This window comes from Pan paniscus, chromosome 2, assembly GCF_029289425.2.
Source record: "Pan paniscus chromosome 2, NHGRI_mPanPan1-v2.0_pri, whole genome shotgun sequence".
NCBI lineage: Eukaryota > Metazoa > Chordata > Mammalia > Primates > Hominidae > Pan > Pan paniscus.
Window position 1 is genome coordinate 194606172 of NC_085926.1, and position 21132 is coordinate 194627303.

General features: G+C 42.0%; 1 protein-coding gene and 1 pseudogene across 2 annotated transcripts in view; one reads left to right on the forward strand and one right to left on the reverse strand.

Annotated features, from left to right (window-relative positions):
• Positions 1-3469: 3469 nt before the first annotated feature.
• The window catches only part of PAK2 (p21 (RAC1) activated kinase 2), a 90085-nt gene continuing 72422 nt past the window's right edge, over positions 3470-21132 (forward strand). The window contains exon 1 of one of the 2 annotated variants that reach the window (XM_003806416.5): positions 3470-3886. The gene's annotated coding sequence lies outside the window, so the exon portion shown is untranslated. Of the gene's footprint in view, positions 3887-18613; positions 19338-21132 lie in introns of those variants that run through there. The other variant, XM_055110794.2, reaches the window with a different exon arrangement.
• LOC112439332 (U4 spliceosomal RNA) lies at positions 10931-11059 on the reverse strand (annotated as a pseudogene).

Genomic DNA, 21132 nt, shown 5'->3' on the forward strand with positions numbered 1-21132 from the left:
GCCTGGGCGACAGAGTGAGACTCCGTCGCAAAAAAAAAAAAAAAAGGAAAGAAAAAGAAAGAAATATAACTTTTAAGGAGTTCCTTTAGTGTGTCTCTGTTGGTAGCTTGTTTATGTTTGATGATATATTTATTTCATCCTCACTCATCTGATGGATAATTTAGGTAGCTGTACACTTTTTTTTTTTTTTTTTTTGAGACAGAGTCTCGCTCTGTCGTCCAGGCTGGAGTGCAGTGGTGTGATCCCTGCTCACTGCAACCTCCGCTTCCTGGGTTCAAGTGATTCTCCTGCCTCAGCCTACCAAGTAGCTGGGACTACAGGCGCACACCACCACACCCTGTTATTTTTTATATTTTTAGCAGAGACAGGGTTTTGCCATTGTTGGCCAGGCTGGTCTCGAACTCCTGATCTCAGGTGATCCGCCCACCTCAGCCTCCTAAAGTGCTGGGATTACAGGTGTGAGCCACTGTGCCCAGCCGGTAGCTGTACACTTCTAAGCTTGGTTATTTTCTCTTGGTACTTTGAAAATATACCATTATTGACTGGCACCCGTTTTGCTATTGTGAAATCTGCTATGAATGTAATAGTTGTTTGTACAGAATGTCTTTTCTCTCTGGTTGCTTTATCTCTGGTATTCTGCGGTTTCATTTTCATGTGTTTGAAATTTCTTTACTTATCCTGCTTGGTATTCAGTTTGCTTCCTGAATCTGAAGATTTCTGTCTTTAATCAATTCTGGAAATTTTTCAGCCATTATGTCATCATTATCTGCCTCTTTTGGTTTTTCTCTGTTCTCTCCTGGAATTCTCATTAGGAGTATGGTAGACCTTAACAATCTATCCCCATGCCTCTTAAGCTTGCTTTCATTTTTCCTGTCTCTAGGCTGTTCTCAGTAATTTCTTTTGGTCTGTCTTCCAGTTTACTAATTTTCTCTTCAATTGTGTGTAATCTGCTATTTAACCAAACATTGGCTTTGGTTTCAATTATTCTTTGTTTCTAGAAATTCTACTTAATTCTTTTGTTGTTGTTGTTTTTGTTTTGAGACGGAGTTTTGCTCTTGTTGCCCAGGCTGGAGTGCAATGGCATGTTCTTGGCTTACTGCAACCTCCACCTCCCAGGTTCAAGTGATTCTCCTGCCTCAGCCTCCTGAGTAGGTGGGACTACAGGTGCCCACCACCACGCCTGGCTAATTTTTGCATTTTTAGTAGAGACGGGGGTTTCACCATGTTGGCCAGGCTGGTCTCGAACTCCTGACCTCAGGTGATCTGCCCACCTCGGCCTCCCAAACTACTGGGATTACAGGTGTGAGCCACCGCGCCTGGCCTACTTATTTCATTTTCAAAGCTGTTTGGTCGTTAAAAAAAAAAAAGCATCTTGTTTCTTGCTCGTGTTTTCTAGCTCCTGTCTTAGTTTCTTTAATCATTTAAATAGGCGTACTGTATATTCTGTAGCCATCAATTCCAGCAGCTAAAGTCTGTGTGGGTTTCATTATGTTCTTTGTAGTTTCTATTGACTCACTCATCGCTGCTTATTTCCTCAGGTGTATTGTATTTCGGGTGCTCATGTTTGGCTTTGGAAATCCTGTTTATCTGTGAAATCCTTTGAGACCCAGGTTGAGGGTACACCTGTGCAGTCACGATTTGTATTTGTTTCTTCCAGGCCCCCCAGAACTCCAGCCTGGGACCACTTTCTTGACAAATTTGAACTTTAAAACCTTAGTGAGGGAAAATTCTAAAGGGTTATTAATTCTAAAGGGAAAATTTTCTTCTGCCCTGCAAGCCCACTGCAGGCCAAAGTAAACAAATGTCCTGTGTGTCTCCCTGGGCTAGCATAGGGTTTTTTTTCCCCCCCAGTCTGTTCTTGGAGGGTATAGCGCCTTGAATTTCCAGTCCTATGCAGGATCACAGTCCTGACTTCTTGTACAGGCCCAAGTCCTTGTCTTTAGTTTCCTGTACACCTATTAAAACTCTAGAGATTTCTGAGATAAGTAGGTGCCCTCAACACAACCATGGCTTCACTGCCCTGCTTACCACTCTGGTGTCCTGCCCCTTCTTCAGGTTGAGTGTGAAATTTGGAAGACTGTCAGAAACATTCTATTTTCATTCTTGCAAGTTATGCCTTTGAAACGATGTCTTATTTATCCAGTGTTTCTGTGTGTTTAATAATCAGAGCATTTTTCAGGTTATCTCTTACTGTGCCATGTTGCTCCTTGATTCCTTTCTCTCCTGTACCCACTGCATCAATTGAGTTTTTTGCTCTACATTGATAGAGAAGCACAATTCCTCTTTCTTTCCACTGCCTTCCTACTTTATTTCCCTTCTATTCTTGCATCTCTATACTCCATTATCCACATTGCAGTCTAGTGATCTTAAAGTGTAAGCCAGGTAACATCGCTTTCCTGCTTTAAAAAGCCTTTTAATGGTTTTTTGTAATACAGACTTTTTACCATGGCATTCAGGATCTTTCATGACCTGAATCTTGTCTGCTGTAGTGTTTTCTTAATAGTACCGCCTTCTTGTTCTAGGCCCCAGCTACACAGGCCTTCTTAACTGACCGTAGCAAGCCCGTTTCTTTCTTCTCCTGCCTGTATTGCTTTTCTCTGGGTGCTTCTTATTGCTGTCTCTTTCTGTTCTTGCCTTAAGTGTCACCTCCTTAACGAGGCCTTCTCCGATCACCCTATCCAAAGTAACCTCGCCAAATTTTTTCTTATACCAGGTGTGACTACTTTAATTACTGCGTCTTCATATAAGCTCCACAAAGGCTTGGTGAATCGTGTTCACCCTTGCATTTCTTTTGTGTTTTTTGTTTTGTTTTTGAGGCATGACGACTCTGTCACGCTGAAGTGCAGTGGCCCGATCTTGGCTCACTGCAACCTCCTCCTCCTGGGTTCAAGCGATTCTCCTGCCTCAGTCTCCCGAGTAGCTGGGACTACAGATGCGTGCCACCATGCCCAGCTAATTTTTGTATTTTTAGTAGAAACGGGGTTTCATCGTGTTGGCCAGGCTGGTCTCGAACTCCTGACCTCAGGTGATCCGCCTGCCTCAGCCTCCCAAAGTGCTGGGATTACAGGCATGAGCTACTGCACCTGACCCACCCTTGTATTTCTGATGCTTAACAGTGTCTAGTCCATATCAGACACTCAGATATTTGTAGAATAAGTGAAACATTGATGAACTCCTCCGTGGATAAAATAGGGAAGTCTTAATTTGCAAGGAGGTGATAATTTAGCAGCAAAATTTTAGTTAAGAATTTGTAAGCAAAAAAGCAAAATGGATAACGGATGAATTCCCAGAAACAAATGTCGCGGAGCAGATGTGTATAACAGCAATCGTCTGTCAGCGTCTTTCGTCGGCAGAAACCTGCTTGGAGACAATGCTGAATTAAATGAGGGACTGGCTGCTCCTCTCAATACAAAGACTACCAAAGGAATAAAAGCCACGTCTATCGCCGAACTACTACTCCCAGCGGCCCCCGCGCGGGCCTGCCCATGGGAGGCGGCGCTTGTCTCCGCCCCGGGGAGCTCCGGCTTCAGGGCGGGAGGGGTTCTGGGTTCTGGGTTCTGGCCCCGCCCCGTCCCGCTCCCCGCCGTCTTCCTCCCCCAGGGTTGTGGCCACGCGCAGCGGCGGCGGTTGTTCCGCTTCCCCTCCGGCCCGGGCCGTCGCCATTGCCGAAGGCTCCCTCCCCTCCCCTCCCTGGCGTCCGCAGGGCTCCGCCGCCGCTGGGCCTAGCGGTAGCAGCGGCTGCTCCAGCGCGGCGTCTCTTCCCGCCCCGCTTCCCCTTCCCTCCCCTCCCCTCCCCGCACCGCGCGCTAGCCCGGGGCGGCTCCGCAGCCCGCCGGGAGCTCTGACCGAGGCGCCTCGCTGGGGCGGGGACCTTGCCTTGCCTGGGGTAAGTGCACACAGGCCGGCCGGCGCGGGACGCAGGCCGGGTCTCTTCCTCCTCCTTCCTTCTCCGCGGCCTGGCGGGCGGGAGCGGCCCGGGACGGCCGACCTGCCCCGCGCGGGGCCGGGGAGCCGCCACCTGCGTGCTGGGAGCCGCAGCTCCTGGGGCGGTGGCTCATTGTCTGCTCCCCAGGGCCGTTTTCTTCGCTGGCTTTAGCCAGAAATGGGAAGCTTGCTGGGCTGCCGAGGTCTGACTCTTCCTGGACCCAGCCCTGCCCTGAACCGCGCGGCACCACGGTCTCTGCCGACTCTCGGTCTTCCCTCCCCTCGCGTTTCACCCTCTTCCTTTGCTCCGTTTTCTTAATGCTGGACCAGACTCTCCGGTTTTGTTCCTTGATTTTTCCTCTGTCACTGATTCTCAGCCCCTGCTTGCTCGCTCTCTGTTCACCCGTTTCACTGCTCGGGAATATTGTCGCGAGTAGCTTGGCTGTTTTCTCAGCTCCAGCCTGTAACCTCTTTTCCACATTGGTAAAAACGTAGAGCGTCCCGGGCGCTTGAGGGCCACCGCGTACGAACGGAACTTTCGGAGCTTCTCCTCGCTCCTGTTTGAGCTTCAGCCTAGGGGTGAAATTTGCTTCTTTAGATAACTTAGGTGAAGTTAAGATTGGTTTTTCACCATGTTTGGCTTTCTTGGAAACACACGCACGCACAAACACAAAACGTTGCCACAGATTTCTCTGTGGACTCAACCTTTTAACTAATTCTTTAAAGATAAGTCATCCAAGAACAGAAGCGTGTCATCGTCAGTGGGTGTGAGGTTGTACCCATCCTTGTATCTTAATTTTAGTAGTACTCTCCCTGGGCAGTGTGAGCGTGCTTTGTTTTCCCTTGATAAATAACGAACTCCGGTTGATATCATTTTCTCACTTCTGCGTTACAGGTGATGTGTCCTTTCTTTGTTTTCTTTTTTAACCTTTATAAAAAGACAAAATGGTTAGGCCTAAAATTAAACTACGAAGAGCTGTGTTTTGGATCAAGGTTGTGCACGTCACGTTTTTTCCCCTGCTGTGTTCGACTCTTCCGCTCTTATAAGTAGGCAGGATATTGAAATGTACAAGAATTTGCTCTGGGGGTTTTGTTTTTGTAGGGTTGTCCAATAGAATAACACTCAATAAAGTTACATTGGGATGAAGGCAGTGAATAGTAATTTTTAAAGCAGGTTAAAACTTGTCAACTTTGCCAGAAGGTCTGTGGCTTCTGTAAAACCCACTCATGCTCGTGTATATATGAAGAGCCTTTTTCCTGTTCTGTTAGGAGTATGGATTTCAGACAACTTTTTCACTCTGTCATCCTCGGCCATTAAATCTTTCGAGCTACTTATTAGCCAAGCACACTGATTGACACTTATTACGGAAAGTGAACCTGTAATAGATGTAGGTCTTAAACCAACTTTCCGATTTGGTAACAGAGGTTGACCTAAATTCAGTGTATTTTGTGTTTTCACTAAATAGCCCATTGTTACCTTTCCCTCCAGCAAGGCTCTGAAAAAAGTGGCTCCAATACTCAGCTTCAATACTGTCATCATTTCTTAAATAGTAGTATCAGTTGTCCTTAACTTAATGGATGTTTTATTGGCCTGAGGGATTAAGGTGTAGAAAGGTTGGAGTTTTGTTGGAGTTTGAAACTTGGTCTGTAGATGTTGGCTTCTCTGCCAGTTTCTTCTAATCAGCAGATATTTTTATGAAGGGAGAGTTCCTGGGTATTTCACTTCCCTTAGGGCCTTGGTTTATGGTTTACTCTCATTCAGAGAGATACTATTCTGGACTCCGTGCTATTTAATACTAACCTTGCAAACCCAAATTCAAAATTAAGTTTATAGTTCGAGTATACAGGTGATAGGGCTCTCTATCTTTATGATAGACAGGTTCCCAAGTAGATGCAGTTAACAATTAATATTTCCTTTTTTTTTTTTTTTTTTTTTTTGAGACGGAGTTTCAGTTGCCCAGGCTGGAGTGCAATGGTGCGATCACCGCAACCTCCGCCTCCTGGGTTCAAGCGATTCTCCTGTCTCAGCCTGCCGAGTAGCTGGGATTACAGGCACGCGACCACGCGCGGCTAATTTTGTATTTTTAGTAGAGATGAGGTTTCACCGTGTTGGTTAGGCTGGTCTCGAACTCCCGACCTCAGGTGATCTGCCCGCCTCAGCCTCCCAAAATGCTGGGATAGGCGTGAGCCACGGCACACCACCAACAGTTTCTATTTCAATTATACTTTTTAAGAGAGAGTAGAACTTGCTCAGGTAGCTAAAGATAAACTTTCAATTATACTTTTCTAATATTTAAGAACTTCTTCAAGTAGCCAAGGATAAAATGAGTAGGAATTGTTAGATTCTTCCTATCTTTTATCCATCAAAATTGATTATTATTATAATAATATTTGAGTATATTTCTTTTGGCTTTCTGACTTTTACACTTTTGGTTAAAATTTGAAACTGGGTCTTCTTCGCCGGGCACGGTGGCTCACGCTTGTAATCCCAGCACTTTGGGAGGCCGAGGCGGGCGGATCACGAGGTCAGGAGATCAAGACCATCCTGGCTAACACGGTGAAACCCCGTCTCTACTAAAAATACAACAAAAAATTAGCCGGGCATGGTGGCGGGCACCTGTAGTCCCAGCTACTCGGGAGGCTGAGGCCGGAGAATGGCGTGATGAACCCGGGAGGCAGAGCTTGCAGTGAGTCGAGATCGCGCCACTGCACTCCCGCCTGGGCTACAGAGCGAGACTCCGTCTCATTAAAAAAGAAAAAGAAAAAGAAACTGGGTCAACTTCAAGACTTTAAGTCGTAAAGGTTTCGATCAGTTTGGTATAAGAGTTGAGTTTCCAGACTAATCAGAGGGAGGGTGTTAATTGCAAATTGTGTGTCCAAGCTCTTCCTAGTATCCTTTTTGTGCCTTAACAGAGCAGAATAGGAAAGGGAAAAAAACCCTCATTGCCCCCAAAAAATAAAATACTGGTTGTTTTCTTCTGTGATCAGAGTTGAGTTTCATCACTTCTTCCCTTCTAGGGTCACCTGCCTGGTTAAGGGTAGTCAGTCTGAACATTCATTCAGGATTTCAGTGTTCCAGCCTACTATCTCTGAGTTTCTTTAGTACTTACTCCATGTATCCCATGTGGTTAGGAGCTAGAGTCCTGCATTTGAATTCTTGCTGTTCTACTTTACCCTGGGCAAGATATACATTCTTTTCAAGACTTGCTTTTCTCACCTGTAAGATGGGGATAATAATAATAATACCAATTTCACAGGGATATTTAGATCAAATGAGGGAATGCAGGTAAAGGATTCTGTAATTATAGTTCTTAATAAACGTTAGTTAATAGTCTGTTCTTACATGCTGTAGAGTCGATACTCCTAAACTTAGAATTAAAAGTGCCTTCTAGGCCGGGTGCGGTGGCTCACACCTGTAATCACAACACTTTAGGAGGCTGAGGTGGGCCGATCACTTGAGGTCAGGAGTTCAAGACCAGCCTGGCCAACATGGTGAAACCTATATTCTCTACTATTCTTGAGTAGAGAATTTAGTATTCTCTACTAAAAATAAAAATATTAGCTGGGCGTGGTGGCGGGCGCCTGTAATCCCAGCTACTTGGGAGGCTGAGGCAGGAGAACTGCTTGAACCCAGGAGGCGGAGGCTGCAGGGAGCTGAGATTGCGCCACTGCACTTCAGCCTGGGTGACAGAGTGAGACTCCGTCTCAAAAACAAACAAACAAACAAAAAACTGCCTTCTAAAAGAACGAAGTTTCTGAGACCGTAACTAAAAATAAAAATTACTTTTTTGGGGAGAAAAAATATAAAATAGTTTCACCACTGAAATAAAACATAGGGTTTTTGAACACAAATTTCTCAGATTTAAAAATATGCATATTTCCTGTATAAAAGTTGAAAAGTGGGCAGTGGCTGGTGGTGCCTGTAGTCCTAGCTACTTGGGAGGCTGAGGATCCTTTGAGTCCAGGAATTTGAGGTCAGCCAGGACAATACAGGGGGACCCCATCTCTTAAATCAGACAAAAATAAAAGTAGAAAAAAATATTAAATAAGAAATTTGGAAAGTGGTAAAAACTTTTAAGACAAAATTACCTTAGTCTCAGCTGGCAGAGAGAACCATTGTAACAAACTGGAACAGTGGTTTTGTTCCTTATTTTAAATTTAAATTCTAAAAGCAGTACATGTTTATTATAAAAGGTTCAAACAAGTCAATTAAATATTTAAAGGGTGAAAATTCTTTGGGAGACTGAGGCAGGAGGATCACCTGAGCTCAAGAGTTGGAGGTATAGTGAGCTATGATTGCACCATTGCATTCCAGCCTGAGTGACAGAGCAAGACCCTGTCTTATAAAATTCTTAAAAAGTGAAAATTACTTTCTCTTTTTAGTCCCATTCCTTAGAAGTACCTACCCGCTGTTAATAGTTTTACTTACTGAGTTAGAAATAAGTACCTTTTGTGTGTCGGATACTTTTTATGTTGATTTTAAAATAAAAAATCTGATCATTAAGTATTGTTTTCTATATCATGACATACAGTGGCACCTCTACTTTTTAAGTCATTAGATATTACGCTATATGGTAGTACTTTAATTATTTGTGATCATTTATGTTATTTCTAACTTTGAGCAACTAAAACTAGAGCCTTAATGAACTTATACATATGTCTTTGTGCACATGCATATGTAGATAAGTATTTCCATTAAAACGACTTGTAAGTGTGCATTTAAATTTCTTTTTTCTTTTTTTTTGAATTGCATTCCAAAAAGACTTGTAATCTATATTTCCTTATTGAGTTGTAGAAGCTCTTCACATGTAATAGATATTAATCTATTGCCTTCTGTTTAAGATCTTCCTCATTCCACCTTTACAAAAAACATTCTTATGTGTTTTCTTGTGGTATTTTTAATAATTATTGTGTTTTAATCTTTTTTTTTTTTTTTTTTGAGACAGAGTCTCACTCTGTCACTCAGGCTGGAGTGCAGTGTTGGATCTCAGCTCACTGCAACTTCCGCCTCCCGGGTTCAAGCGATTCCCCTGCCTCAGCCTCCCGAGTAGTTGGGATTACAGGCACCATACCATCATACCCAACTGATTTTTTTTTTTTTTTTTTTTTTTGTAGAGACGGGGTTTTGCTATGTTGGCCAGGCTGGTCTCAAACTCCTGACCTCAGGTGATCTGCCTGCCTTGGCTTCCCGAAGTGTTGGGATTACAGGCGTGAGCCACCGTGCCCAGCCCATTGTGTTTCAATCTTAATCTTTCTGGAATTTTTTCATGCCTGGTGGGGATAAAAGAGTTTTAAAATAGTTTTGCTACAGAAATAAAATACAGGTATAAAAATATTTGGCCGAGTGCAGTGGCTTACGCCTGTAATCCCAGCACTTTGGGAGGCCTAGGTGGGTGGATCACCTGATGTCAGCAGTTGGAAACAGCCTAACCAACGTGGTGAAACCTTGTGTCTACTGAAAACACAAAAAATTAGCTGGGTGTGGTGGTGCACACCTGTAGTCCCAGCTACTCCGGAGGCTGAGGCAGGAGAATTGTCTGAGCCCGGGAGGCGGAGGTTGCAATGACCTGAGATAAGTCACTGCACTCCAGCCTGGGCAACAGAACGAGACTCCATCTCTAAGTGAAAAAAAAAAAAAGAAGAAGAAGTAACTAGATTTTTCTGTTCATTGGTATTTTTATTATCTTACTGGACTTCAGTAAACGTCTGTTTATTTTGTTTTCCAGGTTCATTGTTTTATCTGAGAATAATAGTAACTTCAGTCACTTTTCTATGGTTACAATATTTAACCTTTTTTTTTTTTTTCTTTTTCTTTCTTTTTTAAAGACGGGGTTTCACCGTATTAGCCAGGATGGTCTCGATCTCCTGACCTCGTGATCCGCCTGCCTCAGCCTCCCAAAGTGTTGGAATTACAGGCATGAGCCACTGTGCCCAGCCCTTAACCCTGTTTTAGGTCTTTATTACATTGGCCTGAAGTTCCAAGACTTGGTTAAACAAGAGAGGTGTCATTGTCTTGAAATGACTCTGGTATTAATATTTTTACAGTTAGGGATGATGGCAGCTGTTGGATTTAGAGAAAGATTATTATTTTATTCTGTTTCTGCTTTACAAAAAATAGGAATGGCTTCTGAATTTTATCAGATGCTATTGTAACATTTAGATAATGATATGGTTTTCTTCTTTTAACTATTGCTGAGGATATGTAATAGTAAATTTGCTATTAATCAAAGGTATCACAAGGTATATATCGTGAATAACCAAAATCCCACTCACATTAGTCCTGCGTACGGGATTTATTGAAAGGTTAGAGGAGAATCTCATATAAATTTAGATTGATAAGAATAGGCCGGGCACAGTGGCTCATGCCCGTAATCCCAGCACTTTGGGAGGCCGAGGCAGGTGGATCAGCTGAGGTTTGGAGTTTGAGACCAGCCTGACCAACATGGAGAAACCTGTGTCTACTAAAAATAGAAAATTAGCCAGGCGTGGTGGCAGGTGCCTGTAGTCCCAGCTACTCAGGAGGCTGAGGCAGGAGAATCACTTGAACCCGGGAGGCGGAGGTTGCAGTGAGCCGAGATCGTGCCATTGCACTCCAGCCTGGGCAACAAAAGTGAAACTCTGTCTCATTAAAAAAAAAAAAAAAAGAATAGGCCTTTATGATAACTTCTGTAGTTAACTTCTATAACCTATTCAGGAATCCTTATTCATGAGTCACTTTTGATAATTCGTATTTCCTAGATCATTTCTTTTAGATTTTCAAATCTGTTACTATATAGGTGTGTATAATCTTTTGTCATTAAGATCTGTGGTATTCATTTCCTTTTTTTTATTAGTGATTTCACTATTTTTCTGAATTTGCCAAATGTTTGTCTACTTAGTGGTTTTTTTTACTAACCAGCTTTGAGATTTACTTATTGTATTGGTTTTTTTTTTTGTTTGTTTTCTGAATCCCTGATTTCTACTTTTCTCTTTATTTTGCTCTCCTGCTTTTTTTGTTGTTGTTAACAATGTTAACATTAAGTTAATGTTAATATTATTAATTCTTAATGAATTCTTCCTTTAATGTGTTTTCGATGAGCGGTAATCGCTCCTCGGATAGACCTCATTGGCTACGATACCGCCACTGTGCAAAGCTAGTTCCTTTTAATGTCTTTTAATAATAAAAACATTTAATGTTCTTAATTTGCTTTTGAATGCAGCGTTGGCTGCACATTCTAATTTACATGAATGATGTTCTGCTCAGTATTTTCCAAATAGTTGGTGGTTCTAGTTTTGATTTCCCCTTTGACTCAGGAGGTATTTAGGATAATTCTATTCACTCATATTTTCTTTCATTGTTGTCAGCTTCTATAATCTTTTAAAATATCTTTTAAACTTATTGAGGGTTTCTTGTGACTTAAAACATAATCCATTTTGGAAAATGTTCTATGAAAACTTAAAAAGAACATTTTCTGTTGGTAATATACAGAGTTTTATACGTAACCTGTTGATTAAATTTAATGACTAAGATTATTTGTATGAATTACCAGTTTTTATAAATAGTTCTTACTAAATATAGGACTTAGTCTTTATTAGTCCTAGTAAGAACTATAGTCGTTATTAATAATTCTTCTTAATGTAAAAATCTTCCTAATCTGCCAAAGACAAAGAGGTAGCATTGTTTCTGAGAAGCTTGTTCTCACGTTGGGACCTTTAGATTTTTATTTCTTCTGCCTGAATGTCACTGAGGCCATATTTGAAAGAGATCTTTCATGATCACCTCTGCCTACCCCCACTCCGCATCTAACTTCCTGCCCCTCAGTGTGTTTATTTTCCTTTATAGCACTTCCATCTGAAGTTTCTTTTTCATTTATTTGGTTTTCTTTAATATACTATTCTGTTTTACAGAGCTTTGAACAAATAGGTATGAAGTAAGTATGTGTTGGTTGAGTGTCACTCTCTTATTTCTAATGATTTTTAAAATTTTTTATTCATTTTAATTAATAGACTTTGCAGCATTTTAGGTTCACAGCAAAACTGAGCCTAAGGTACAGAGTTCCCATATACCCCATGCTCCTCACGCCCCTCTTCTCCAAGCCTCCTCCTCATCAGCATCCTGCATCACTGTGGTATATTTGGCACAGTCAGTGAACCAGCGTTCACACATCATTACTGCCCAAAGCCCACAGTTTACGTTAGGGTTTGCTCCTGTGGTATTGTACATTCAGTGGGTTTTGACAAATGTATAACAACATGTCTCCACCAGTATCATACAGACTGGTTTCCGCACCTTAAAACTCTCTGCTCCACCTGTTCCTCCCACTTTTACTGCAACCCCTGGCAACCGCTGATCCTTTTACTACCTCCATCGCAATGCCTTTTCCAGAATGTCCCGTAGTTGGAATTATATAGCGTGTAGCCTTTTCAACTTGGCTTCTTTCACTTAGCAGTATGCATCTGAGGTTCTTCTGTGTCTTTTCATGGCTTGATAGCTCATTTCATTTTAGCACTGAATAATATTCCATTGTCTGGATGTACATTCACCTATTGAAGGACCAGGTTTGGTGATTATGAATAAAGCTGCTGTAAACATTGATGTGTGGAGTTTTTTATTGTGGTGTAAAATACATGTAACAGAATTTACCATCTTAACCATTTTGAAGTATACAGTTCAGTGGTACTAAATACATTTATAGTGTGCAATTATCACCACCATCCATCTCCGAAACTTTCCATCCTGCAAAACTGAAATTCTATACCCATTGAACCATAACTCCTCATTCTCCTTTCTGTCTGCCTGATTTTGGCTACTCTTATGTACCTTATGTAAGTGGAATCATATTTTGTGTTTTTGTGACTTATTTCACTTATCCTCAAGCTTCATCTGTGTTGTAGCATGTCAGAAGTTCTTTTCTTTTTTTTTTTGGGTGAATAGTATTCCCATGTGTGTATTTACCTTATCCTGCTTGTCCATTTATTCATCAGTAGACACTTGGGCTGCTTCCGTAATTGAGGTACTGAGAATAATGCTACTACGAACATGGGTGTACAGATACCTTTTTGAGACCTTGTTTTCAGTTATTTCGGGTACATACCCAGAATGGAATTGCTGGGTCATATGATAATTCTGTGTTTCATTTTTTGAGGAACTACCGTATTGCTTTCCACAGCGCCTGTATCACTTCACGTTTCCACCAGCAGCACACAGCAGTTCCAGTTTCTCTACATCCTTTTTAACACAACCGTTGTTGTTTTTAATAGTAGCCATCCTAATGGGTATTAGGTGGTATCATGTTAGTTTTGATTTGCATTTCTCTATGTTAGTTATGTTGAGCATTTTTTGATGTACTTATTGACCATTTGTATATCTTCTTTGAAAAAATGTCTATTCAAGTGCTCATGTGTAGGTTTTCGGGTGGACATAAGTTTTCAGCTGATTTGGGTGAATACCAAGGAGCATGATTGCTGGAGTGTATGGTAAGAATGTATTTCATTTTGTAAGAAACTGTTCAACTTTCTTCCAAAGTGGCTGTACCATTTTGCATTCCCACCAGCAATGGATGTGAGGGTTCCTGTTGCTTCACATCTTTTCCAGCATGTCATTGTTTTGGATTTTACCCATTCCAATAGGTAGTAGTGTCTCATTGTTTTCTGTTTTTTTTTTGTTTTGTTTTTTGAGATAGAGTCTTGCTCTGTTGCCTGGGCTGGAATGTAGTGGCACGATGAGAACTCACTGCAGCCTCGAGCTCCTAGGCTCAAGCGATCTTCTCACCTCAGCCTCCAGAGTAGCCAGGACTACAGGTACACTACCTTACCTGGCTTTTTTTTTTTTTTTTTTTTTTTGGAAACGGAGTTTCGCTCTTGTCGCCCAGGCTGTGGTGCAATGGCATGATCTGGGCTCACTGCAACCTCCGCCTCCTGGGTTCAAGTGATTCTCATGACTTAGCCTCCCAAATAGCTGGGATTATAGGCGCCCGCCACCATGCCTGGCTAATTTTTTGTATTTTTTTTTTGTAGAGATGGGAGTTCACCATATTGGCCAGGCTGGTCTCGAACTCCTGACCTCAGGTGATCCATCCACCTCTGCCTCCCAAAATGCTGGGATTACAGGCGTGAGCCACCGTGCCTGGCCTATACCTGGCTAATTTTTAAAATCTTTTTGTAGCGACGGTTCATTCTGTTGCCCAGGCTGGTAGATACTTCTTTTGCAGATATTTTTTTGTTAATTCTGTGGTTTAAGTTCTCATTCTCCCAACTCTGATGATTTCTGTCATGTTTTGATTCAGTATTATTTGGTACGTGTGTAAATTCTACACTGCTCAAGATCTTCATTATGAATTATACCTCATCCATGAAAATGATTGTCCTGGACGATCATGATTTAACATTTTTGCATCTTATATTTTGCTTGTCTTAAATTCCTGTTGTACTTTCTTTTTTGTTCAATAAATTATTCAACATTATCATTCCTTGCTGTTTTTTGTTGTGTCTTTTTAAAATTGCGTGGAGTTTATTTTTGCTTTATTCCAAAGTGAATGCTTAAAACATATTAATGCTTAAAGCATTAAAAATGAATGCTTAAAAACCTAAAATAAAGTTTTTTTTTTTTTTTTTTTTTTAAACCAAAACATGTTTATTATAATAAATGCTTTCTGGTGTGTTTCTGTTATTTTATTTAATGCTTTCTGGTTTTTAATGATTAATTGTTGCTTTTTTTTTAATTGTTGTAAGATACATATAACATAAAATTACCATCTTAAACGTTCTTAAGTGTACAGTTCTTTGGCATTAAGTACTCACGTTGTGGTACAACTTTCCCTACCATCTGTCTTCAGAATTTTTTTCATCTTCCCCAACTGAAACTCGGTACTCATTAAACACTTAACTCCTCATTGCCTACCTCCAGCCCCCAGTAGCCTATCTCTAATCTGTTTTCTGTCTCAATGAACTTGCCTCTTCTGGATATTTCTTATAACTGGAATCGTGCAATGTTTGTCCTTTTGTGTCTTGCTCATCATTTCATGTAGCGCAGTATTTTCAGGGTTCATCCATTTTGTAGCATATAGTATAGGTTGAGCATCGCTAATCTGAAAATCCAAAATCCGAAATGCTCCAAATTCCAACACTTTCTGAGTGCTGACATGACATCACAAGTGGAAAATTCCATATGTAAGTACTTAATGCAAACCATGTTTCATGCACAAAATTATTTAAAATATTGGCCAAGCATAGTGGCTCACTCCTGTAATCCTAGCACTTTGGGAGGGCAAGGTGGGTAGATTGCTTGAGGCCAGGAATTCAAGACCAGCCTGGCCAACATGCTAAAACCCCGTCTCTACTGAAAATAGAAAAATTAGCCAGTGTGGTGGTGCGCACCTGTAATCCCAGCTACTTGGGAGGCTGAGGCATGAGAATCTCTTGAGCCCAGAGGGCGGAGGTTGCAGTGAGCCCAGATCACACCACTGCAGTCCAGCCTGGGTGACAGAGCAAGACTGTCCCCCCAAAAAACACACAAATTTATATATATATATATGTATATATATAAAATTACCTTTAGGCTATATATAAAAGGGATTTATGAAACACAAATGAATTTCTTTTTTTTTTTTTTTTTTTTTTGAGACCATTTCACTCTTGTTGCCCAGGTTGGAGTGCAATGGCGCAGTCTCAGCTCACTGCAACCTCCTCCTCCCAGGTTCAAGTGATTCTCCTGCCTCAGCCTCCTGAGTAGCTGGGATTACAGGCACATGCCACCACTCAGCTAATTTTTGTATTTTGAGTAGAGATAGGATTTCACCATGTTGGCCAGGCTGGTCTCGAACTCTTGACCTCAGGTGATCTGCCTGCCTCGGCCTCCCAAAGTGCTGGGATTACAGGCGTGAGCCACCACAACCAGCCACAAGTGAATTTCATATTTAGATTTGGGTCTCATCCCCAACATATCTCATTATGTGTATGCAAATATTCCAGTATTAGAACTCTGAGACAGTTCTAGCCCCAAGCATTTTGCATTTTGGATAAGGGATACTCAACCTGTAGTACTTAATTCCTTTTTAAGGGTGAGTAATACTCCATTCTGTGTATTATACCACTTTTGTTTATCTGTTCACCTATCAATGTTTTCTTTTTTTGCTTTGTAAATTGTATTTCGTTTGTTTTTATCTCAGATATTTGGAATGTATACATCCTGTTTTTAAAGTATATTAGCTTAAGTGAATTCAAGTCTAAATCTAAATTGAAAAAAATTTTCTGATCTGTAAGCCTGAAAAAGAAAATTGTTTTGCCTCTTCCTTTATCTGAAGATTAAAAGATTTTTTTCTCTTAACCCTTTCTCACTTTATCCTCTTTTCACCTCCGTGGTGAGCTTGGGACACACAATATTGTTAATGTATTTTTTGTATATTTCATGTTTCTAATTCCATCTTCTTTTGGTAATTTTGTTTTATTTATTTGTTTGTTTGAGACAGAGTTTCACTCTGTTGCCCAGGCTGGAGTGCAATGGCGCAATCTCAGCTCACTGCAAACACCTCTTCCCTGGTTCAAGCAATTTTCCTGACCTCAGCCTCCCGAATAGCTGGGATTACAGGCGTGTACCACCACGCCCGGCTAATTTTTATATTTTTAGTAGAGACAGGGTTTTGTCATGTTGGTCTCAAACTCCTGGCCTCAAGTGATCCGTCTGCCTTGGCCTCCCAAAGGGCTGGTAGTAAAAGCATGAGCCACCACGTCTGGCCTATTTATTTTTGAGACAAGGTCTCGCTCTTGTCCCAAGCTCACCATGGAGGTGAAAAGAGGGTAACGTGAGAATGGGTTAAGAGAAAAAAAAATTTTTTTTTTTGCAGAGTCTCCCTGTGTCACCCAGGCTGGAGTGCAGTGGTGCGATGGCTCACTGCAACTTCCGCCTCCCGAGTTCAGGCCTGAGTAGCTGGGATTACAGGCACCCACCACCACGCCTGGCTAATTTTTGCATTTTTAGTAGAGACGAGGTTTCATCATGTGGGCCAGGATGGTCTCGATCTCATGACCTCGTGATCCGCCCGCCTCGGCCTCCCAAAGTGCTGGGATTGCAGGTGTGAGCCACCGCGCCAGGCCTGAGAAAAAAATCTTATAATCTTCAGATATAAGAAGGTTGCCCAGTTTGGAGTGCAGTGGTGCAACCTCAGCTTGCTGCAGTCTTTCAGGCAGTCCTCCCATCTCAGCCGCCTGAGTAGCTGGGACTACAGGCGCATGCCACCACACCCGCCTAATTTCTGGGCTCACGTGATCCTATCTTCCTGCCCCAGCCTCCCTAAGTGCTGGGATTGCAGGTGAGAGCCACCACACCTGGCCTAATTATTTCTTTTATCTCGCTAATTACATTTAGTATTAACACAAGTTATTGAAACCTTGTTTATGTGAATTCATTGCTCATTGCCAGCTTTCTGTTTTACATTTAAATTCATTAGTCATGTATACCATCTAGTGTACATTTTCAGCTAGTATTTCACTAGGAGTACCTGGAAGCCACATTTAATGATTTAGATTGCTAACTTCCCTCCGAAATTCTGTTGATGTTGTTCTATCGCCTTGCATTAATCATTTTGTTTTTTTTCCTGTGCCTGGATGGTGGTAGGAATTTTCCTTTTTCTTTTTTTAAAAATATTTTGACAGATTCTGTCTTGTACATGTTCACTAATGTTGCCTGAAACATTAGTTCCTTATGATCTTTGTACTCGGTGCTTTTTAAAAATTTTCCAATAATACTTTTGGTGATTACTTTTGTTTCAATTGTTCTGTTTCCTTCCTTGAAAACACATGTAATTATTAGGTTGGCTCACCATTTCTGTCCCCTATGTGAACTGCTCAAAAGTTTGCTCTTTTTTACCACTCGTTTGATTTTTCTTTTTCACTTCTAATGTTGGCTTTATTTCTGCTATTGCAATCTTAATTTCTTAGTATCCTTTTAAAATTTATCTCACTTTTCTTAAATTATCTTATCTCATCCTGGTTTCTTCTCTCCATATACTCCTGTTCTGTGTCATTTGCTAAATTGTGACTGGAAGTTCCTGAAGTAATTTACCTTGTAAGTTAGGTTCTGCTTTTGTGTGAAGGGTAATCTTCCTTGTGGTTTTCTTTTGCTATTAGGATCAGTGCTGGATTTCTTACTGCCTACTTACCATTGAACAGTAACTGTTAGGTCCTGTCTCATGTGCATTTGTCAGAGATGTGTGTGGGTTTTCCTTGCCTCTCCAGGGGACTGGAATTCTGATGAAACCGCTTCTCAGATGTATTTCTGAGGGATAAATACACAGCTCCCGGCCTGATTTCCAGTGATGAACAGCCATTCCTCTTCATATGGTATTCTGGGCTAGGGTAGTAGGATCTTACCCTACCCTGTTTCTGTCTTTGTGAGTCTGAACTGATGTATGAGAGTGGCCCTCATTTCTAGCATGTGCTGCTGTTACAGGTTTTCTGATTCTGATCTTACACCCACAACATAACACTCTCCTTGTTACTTCACTAAACCTCCCAGGAAGCAGTGTGTCCATTCGGGTTTTCCTGCCCTTACATAGCCCCGCTGGAACCTTACCTGCACACGGGCGCAGACACACACTTCCTGGTTTGCTTTCTGGAATTTGCGCCTGGTAATCTCCCTGAATGTATGTTGAGAGATCACAGAAGATAAGGAACTGTGGCTGCCACAAAAACTGCCTCTGTGTAGCAAGGAGTGGCTGACCAATTCTTGATTCTGCCTTGATTCTTCAAAGCTGACTCTGAGTCTCCAAATAAAGGGATGGCTAGTGGAGAGAGACAAGGTATCTTCATATGTTCTTTTAGGCAGATGATTGAACTTTGTTTTATGAGGCAGAGCATGGCTGGGTCACGAGTCTTTTTGCAGTACGGTTGACCTTAAAGCTAATTGAAATCCTTCAGAGATCTCATATAAATTGTATTGGTGGAGATTTGGGACAGACTACATTGGAGATTTCTGATTTGATAGCATTATTTACTAGAGTAAACCTGTTCCAATTTTTTGAAACTTAGGTAATCACTTAAGTAGTAACATCAGTCTTGACCTTCATCTTTTAATAAAAGATTTTACCTCAGATTGATAGATTTTCACTTTGGTAGTAGGAGAATGGTATCGTGTTCCATTTTGCATCTGTTTGATAAATGTAGTGAGGCTGAAAATTTTTCATATGTCTATGGACCCTCCCTCCCCATTTTTCCATTTTGAATTGCTATTTGGGATTCATGGCCAAAATTAGGAAAAACGAGACTTCAGAGTGTTTACGCATTTCTTCTTCCGACTTTTTTTTTTTTTTTTTGAGATGGAGTTTGGCTCTTGCTGCCCAGGCTGGAGTGCAATGGCACAATCTCAGCCCTCTGCAACCTCTACTTCCCGGGTTCAAGTGACTCTCCTGCCTCAGCCTCCTGAGTAGCTGGGATTATAGGTATGTGCCACCACGCCTGGCTAATTTTGTATTTTTAGTAGAGATGGGGTTTCTCCACGTTGGTCAGGCTGGTCTCGAATTCCTGACCTCAGATGATCTGCCTGCCTCAGCCTCCCAAAGTGTTGGGATTACAGGCGTGAGCCACTGCACCCAGACTTCTTTTTTTTTTTTTTTTGAGACGGAGTCTCGCTTTGTTGCCAGCCTGGAGTACAGCGGCATGATCTTGGCTCACTGCAACCTCCGCCTCCTGGGTTCAGGCGATTCTCCTGCCTCAGCCTCCTTAGTAGCTGGGGTTACAGGCGAGCACCACCATGCCTGGCTAATCTTTGCATTTTCAGTAGAGACGGGGTTTCACTGTGTTGGTCTGGCTGGTGTTGAACTCTTGACCTCATGATCCGTCTGCCTCGGCCTCCCAAAGTGCAGGGATTACAGGTGTGAGCCACTGCACCCGGCCCCTTCCAACTTTTTAAGTCATCTTTCTTGTTGCTCACTTGTTCTCTCCCTGTTCCCTACCGTCAGGCAGTTTTGAAGCATTTTCTGAGCCTCGCCACTTGACTTCCTTTACGCTTTGTCATTGTTTCAGTTTTTTAATGTGGTGATTGAGTGAAAGCCAAGGGGAAGAAGAAAAAGAGAAAAAAGGGTCACATTTGAATTACAAAATGCCTTTACACTCCCTGTGTCCTCTGTATACAGATACCTTCCTCTCTTTCTTTGCCTGACAAATTCCTTTTCATCCTTCAAAAAGCAATTCTGGGTTTTTTTTGCCTAATTACTCTCATCTAAACAGGAGCTCCGGGTCCCCCTTTCCAATGCGTTCCACTGGGCCCTGTCAGCAGCTTAACTCATTTCAGAGTAGTTGTTATTTGTGAGCTCCAAACTGAGACTTAACTCTTTTAGGCACTTAATAAATATTTGAATGAATGAATAAATTAGGAGTATTAGAAACAAAATGCTTGGGCTGGGCGTGGTGGCTCATGCCTGTAATCCCAGCACTTTGGGAGGCAGAGCTGGGAGGATCACAAGGTCAGGAGTTCAAGACCAGCCTGCCCAATATGGTGAAACCTTGTCTGTACTAAAAATACAAAAATTAGCCGGGCGTGATGGCACGCGCCTGTAGTCCCAGCTACTCGGGAGGCTGAGGCAGAAGAATCGCTTGAACCCGGGAGGAGGAGATTGTAGTGAGCTGAGATTGTGCCACTGCACTCTAGCCTGGGTGACAGAGCAAGACTCCTTCTCAAAAAAGAAAGAAAGAAACAAAATGCTTATTCCTTGGTGCTGCAATGAAATAGCACTCAGCATAAATTTAACTTTCTCAGCAAGGCAATTTTACTTGCTGCATAAAGCTTGCTCCTCGCAGATGGGACAATGGTGAGAGCACACCTGATCAAGGGAGGGGAAGGGGTTCTTATTCCTGACGCAGGTAGCCCCTATTCTGTCATTCCCCTGTTGGCTAGGGTTGGACTGCACCGTCTTAGCTAATTCCGATTGGCTATTTTAAAGAGACCAGGGGTATGAGCCAGAGTGGCAGGGTGAGTAGTTTAGTGGGAAGGACGGTTAGGAACAGGTAACTCAAGGTGACTTAGGTCAGAGCAGGTGACCAGGGGTGACTCAGGTCAAAGCAGGTGACTGGGATGAGTCAGGACAGAGCAGGTGACTGGGGGAACAGATGTGAACTACTGATGAAAACTGGTGGAAAAGGTTGTTTACTGAAACTACACGGAAGTTAAACTTTAAAATGGAGGGCAATACTGGTTCTTTGAAGAGAAATCTAGAACTCACTGTATCCAACAGGAGA